This window comes from Zeugodacus cucurbitae, chromosome 3 (genome assembly GCF_028554725.1).
Source record: "Zeugodacus cucurbitae isolate PBARC_wt_2022May chromosome 3, idZeuCucr1.2, whole genome shotgun sequence".
Lineage (NCBI taxonomy): Eukaryota > Metazoa > Arthropoda > Insecta > Diptera > Tephritidae > Zeugodacus > Zeugodacus cucurbitae.
Genome location: NC_071668.1, coordinates 16,963,336 through 16,969,335, shown reverse-complemented (window position 1 = coordinate 16,969,335; position 6,000 = coordinate 16,963,336).

Genomic DNA, 6,000 nt, shown 5'->3' with positions numbered 1-6,000 from the left:
TGTATTTCGATTATCACCATCACCATTCAACCAACACCCACACCACCGTTATCATTCACCTTCGAATAGCAACGATGACATTTCACTCTTCATTTCGCACGATGGACTAGCAAAGCTTCCCAGATTGCTAACTGCCCCATCAAGTCGAGGCTCGCTTTGTTGATTTTTGTGGCACAGAAATAGGAAGATGCTACATCGGCTGGATGGCTGGCTGATTATAATGTTACTTGGGGACTGCCTGTCGGCAGGTTAATGGATTGTATTGTGTGTATGAAAAGGGAAGTTGGCTGGTTAAATTTGAGGTGTGGGTGTACGTGGTGTGGGGAAAATAAAGTGGTGGGGTTACTTGGTGTAAGTAATCTGTAGACGCTGCTATCTATGCTTGTAGCCAGTTGAGACAGTTGATGGTATGGACCCAAAAGTGTTTGTGGCAATGGCTTTGCCAATACTTAACGCTAAGTGGTTGTAATAATTACAGTTAGTTTGATGAGTAAATTGTACGAAACACCCTGACAGCTGAAATTGAAAATTAGACCTTATGATAGATATTAAAGGAAACACCATTTATTCAATCAAACGTTTGACGCAATAATTTCCAGCAGAAAGGAAATTGTTTATGATAAATGATATCTAATAAAATTACAGTACGATATTGACAGCTGACAGACGGACCGACTTATTACTTGGCTGACAGTTTATGTCAAATCGGTGGTTCAACTAAAGTAATGACTTATGAGGCTTGGTTCATACTCATTATACTGTAATAGTATGAACCAAGTTATATATAATGTTAGTTTGAGACTGACTTTTTGTGTTAATATATCCTTTCGAAGTCATGGAATCGGAAGAAGACTTAACTAATTTAGCTTCATTCTTTATTCTTCTCTTTCCACGAAAATTGATTATTTTATGGTTTAAGAGTGAATGCTTCTCCTTTTCCATAGCTTTTCATTAGAATTTAGTGATCCAAGGTATTTAAATTTCGCTCCCAAATGTAGGCAACATTTTTTAATGTAAAAATCACCAGCACCTTTTTAATTTTGTTGCCTTCTTTAATATAATTTTTTTATATTTTATTTAAAATTTAATTTTATATAATACATTATTTAAAATATATTCAGTACATGCTTCTCTTTGGGGAATTAGGTAATGACAACAATGCAATTAGCGGCAATAAATATAAAGTCCTTGCATAATTGCGGTAGTCACAGCTGACAATACTAATTTTTATGCCTTTCAGCTGCTTTGCTAGTTGAGTGGGCTTAAAAAAAAACAATAAAAACAACATACTACATTTATATTTAAAAACAAAACACGCAACAAACTGACCACTAATTGCAAATTAGCAAACATTGTGGCGCCAAGAGTTGGCAATGACTGTGTGGCAGCAGCTTAAATGGTATATAAATATTTGTATTTGTAATCCCAACAGAGAAATCGGCCTTTTTAAAACTGCTATTTAATATATGCATATAGATATATCAATGATTTTATGAATTAAAATTATTTCTTCCAATGTGGATTTGAAATCCTTTTGAGAAACACAGTTGTTTCAGAGAAGATTTCTTTGTTCGAATCTCGAAATATTCGCAGAGCTTTAAGGAACTATACCAGTAAAACCCATGAAAAAAAGAAAGTACTAGAAGAAGTTCGAATGTTTGGAGGCATATTTTCAACTATATTAAGTTTTTTTTACAAAAATATTCAGAAATAACAGTGTTATGTGTTGTCTTCGGAGTTGCCAAAAATAGTTCTCCAACTGCTGACATGATTTCGGCCGAATGAGTAGCTGAAACAAAGAAATTCAGAAAGGTTATTACAGTTGAAGATTGACAATTTTCAATCAATCAAAACGATCGTAGGTCTTTGCATACTAAATACATATATTAAAGAGTACACAGTTTCAAATTGAAAGTCGATCAGTCAATACTCGCTGAGTTTTTTTGAATTTTGAAATGTCGAGAAAAAAGAGTTTAAAGTTAAAACTTTAGAGGTTTATACTTACGAGCAGTTGTTCTTTATAACGGTGCCATTCAAAAACTAGATCAAGATACGACCTTGCCGATTTCACAGGATATTTTTGAAGTATAAACTATCGAATAAACAAAAAGCAATTTTTATAAAGTGTCACACCTTAACATGTCATGGAGTTTATAAATCAAAATTGTTATCTTTCAGATGGAGGCTATTTCCAACTAATTCTTTTCAGAAAAATATCTAATTTTTGTTTTAATATAAATTGTTTCAGAGAAGCTTTCTTCGTTCGAACCAGGATTATTAGAACAGAGCTAAATTAAGCGAGAGCGAGTTTAATCGAAAATGTATGGAAAAACGAGTTAAAGATTTTATATTTCCTCTATAATTAATGTTTCTGAAATCGCAGTATAACTAAATCATAACTGAAATATCAGGCTTATTTGGGAAGCTATACTATCTCATTTTCTCCATTTAAATTTTTTAATTTTGGGGTGGTTATGTTAGGTGTCGAAACGTATTTTTGTGACCTCGATGCATGTAAACATAAAAATATATATACAAATAATGTACGAACCATTGAATATGGTGGCTCAATTAGTAAATTAATAAATAATAAAGTGTCGTAACAAATCTAAATATTATGAATAATTAATTGAAGTGAATTTAGTAATATTGTTGTATATTATGGCAAAATGTTTACAAACATTTGGTGGTGACAAAAATTTTATTTGAAGTAATACATTTGTAAACATTTTCATTAAATTTAAAATAGCATACTTGTTAAAATAGTCTAATCAATTTAAGATCCACATATAGTACTTAATATTCATTCATTTACAATTTAATTGCATTCTTTTTATTATGAAAATTGTAATACAAAATTTATATTCGGATATGCCATTTAACATATATTTTTCTTATACCAAATATATTTGACAAATATCCTTTCTTCGAGGTAATCCTTAAGTTATTGTCATTTGCTGAAAAAACAGTCCTTACAGTAACTTCAAGTAAATTAAATAAAGCTCGATGCTTTAAAGTAGGTCTTAGTTCTTAAATTATAGACTAACCTCATCTGGATAAAATAGTATGTAAAGGGTGATTTTTTAAGAGCTTGATAACTTTTTTAAAAAAAAAAACGCATAAAATTTGCAAATCGGTTCCTTATTTGAAACGTTAGATTGGTTCATGACATTTACTTTTTGAAGATAATTTCATTTAAATGTTGACCGCGGCTGCGTCTTAGGTGGTCCATTCGGAAAGTCCAATTTTGGGCAACTTTTTCGAGCATTTCGGCCGGAATAGCCCGAATTTCTTCGGAAATGTTGTCTTCCAAAGCTGGAATAGTTGCTGGCTTATTTCTGTAGACTTTAGACTTGACGTAGCCCCACAAAAAATAGTCTAAAGGCGTTAAATCGCATGATCTTGGTGGCCAACTTACGGGTCCATTTCTTGAGATGAATTGTTCTCCGAAGTTTTCCCTCAAAATGGCCATAGAATCGCGAGCTGTGTGGCATGTAGCGCCATCTTGTTGAAACCACATGTCAACCAAGTTCAGTTCTTCCATTTTTGGCAACAAAAAGTTTGTTAGCATCGAACGATAGCGATCGCCATTCACCGTAACGTTGCGTCCAACAGCATCTTTGAAAAAATACGGTCCAATGATTCCACCAGCGTACAAACCACACCAAACAGTGCATTTTTCGGGATGCATGGGCAGTTCTTGAACGGCTTCTGGTTGCTCTTCACCCCAAATGCGGCAATTTTGCTTATTTACGTAGCCATTCAACCAGAAATGAGCCTCATCGCTGAACAAAATTTGTCGATAAAAAAGCGGATTTTCTGCCAACTTTTCTAGGGCCCATTCACTGAAAATTCGACGTTGTGGCAGATCGTTCGGCTTCAGTTCTTGCACGAGCTGTATTTTATACGGTTTTACACCAAGATCTTTGCGTAAAATCTTCCATGTGGTCGAATAACACAAACCCAATTGCTGCGAACGGCGACGAATCGACATTTCACGGTCTTCAGCCACACTCTCAGAAACAGACGCAATATTCTCTTCTGTACGCACTGTACGCATTCGTGTGGTTGGTTTAATGTCCAATAAAGTAAACTGAGTGCGAAACTTGGTCACAATCGCATTAATTGTTTGCTCACTTGGTCGATTATGTAGACCATAAATCGGACGTAAAGCGCGAAACACATTTCGAACCGAACACTGATTTTGGTAATAAAATTCAATGATTTGCAAGCGTTGCTCGTTAGTAAGTCTATTCATGATGAAATGTCAAAGCATACTGAGCATCTTTCTCTTTGACACCATGTCTGAAATCCCACGTGATCTGTCAAATACTAATGCATGAAAATCCTAACCTCAAAAAAATCACCCGTTATAAAGCTTGTGGTCTTCTCTTAACTATCTTATCATATATACGTCTCATATGATATATAATTTGTAAACAAGTTTAAGACGCTAGATCGCTGTTGAGAAGCTAGCAGTCTTTATGACCAGTCTCCTTTCTGGATCAATTTAATTTTTCAGTCGGTTGATGTTTGGTGCTTTGTTAAATCTGCCTTATGGAACTTCTACAAGCGATGAAGCTTCATTTCTAACCGAAAATTTTAATTATCTAACTGATTTTTAGATTTAGGAGCCTCATTTGAGCCAAGTTAAAATTGCTATACTGTTACAAATAAAGAACTATTTCTTCAAAGAAAGTCGTTTATATTTATTGCCTTTCATCATGAACTGGTTAAAATTTTCTTCATTTATTCAGAGGACCTGTATCAATACACCTCACCATAGTCCTTCGCTACAGTTAAATACTGTATTTTTTTCAACTCCGATAGCAGTATATTTCAACCAACGCCATATGTATGCCCGTAATTGCACTTATTTCAAAAAAGTCTTCCTGTTTTTTAGTTTCAGACTCTTTATTTTTTCCTTTTGGCCATAAACAAGTGGCAGCTTTCGTGTGGCTTTTGTGCTGTGCTGTGGCTGCGTGATTTTTATCGCACCTCAAACAATATGATTTCCGAGCTCAAAGCAGTTTATTATTTCTCATAAATGGGTTGGAATCTAAATCGACATGCATATTTGCTTATGCGCTGCTATGTACCGTTATACACATACTTACATACATAAATACGTACGTGCAATCATATCATTAGAAATGTCACTACAGATTTCCTTTAAAGCTTCTATTTGCGTGTCAACAGTGGCACTACGTATAGCATTGCACAGCACGGTGGTTTAGGAAGGATAAATATTGCGGAAAAAATCAAAATCTAGAAACACATTGATGGATGGTTAACTAGTTATTGCTAATGTATTATTTCAAGCCATTTTTCTGAAGGAATCTAGTACTTCTCCTCAAAGCTTTCTTTATTTGCGTCGAGAGTTCTTCCTAAGGTTCTGTGTTTTCACTTAAATCGTGACAAAACACTATGATTTCGTGATCTTTGTCCATAAATCTTTAGGGATATGGAACCAGAGCTCTTCCTATCTTCAAAAAAGCTCCAAGGAGCAAAATTAGAGGCTTTTTGTGGGTCTCTTCAGTTTATGGTGTGTCAAATTCAGGTCACTTCTTGATCTGTACTTTTCTATCTGACCTTTCAGCAATGTTTTCCAGAATCTATTACCTTTCGAGCTTTAATCGCAAAATAAAAGTTCTACGAGCTTTATTAAACTTCTACTAAAGCTTCTTATTCCCTACACCATTTGTAAATACCCAAATCCCCGATGAAGTCCCACTGTACAGCAATGTCCTGTTGACGTTTAAGTTGTGCTTTACTTTTACTTTTGCTGTTTTTAATAAAATGCTCAGCTCTATTTGTCTTATCCGGGATTTCCATATGCACTTTTCTAAAAACGCAAACAAACCATGAAAATGTGGCAGTGAGTGTGTGAAAATATTTCAGAGTATGACGCGCTATGCCGAGCTTTGGTGTTCATAAACAGCTTGCAATATCGCACGTCGAGGGGGGTTTAACAAGTGACAATTCTGGCTATTATCCGCA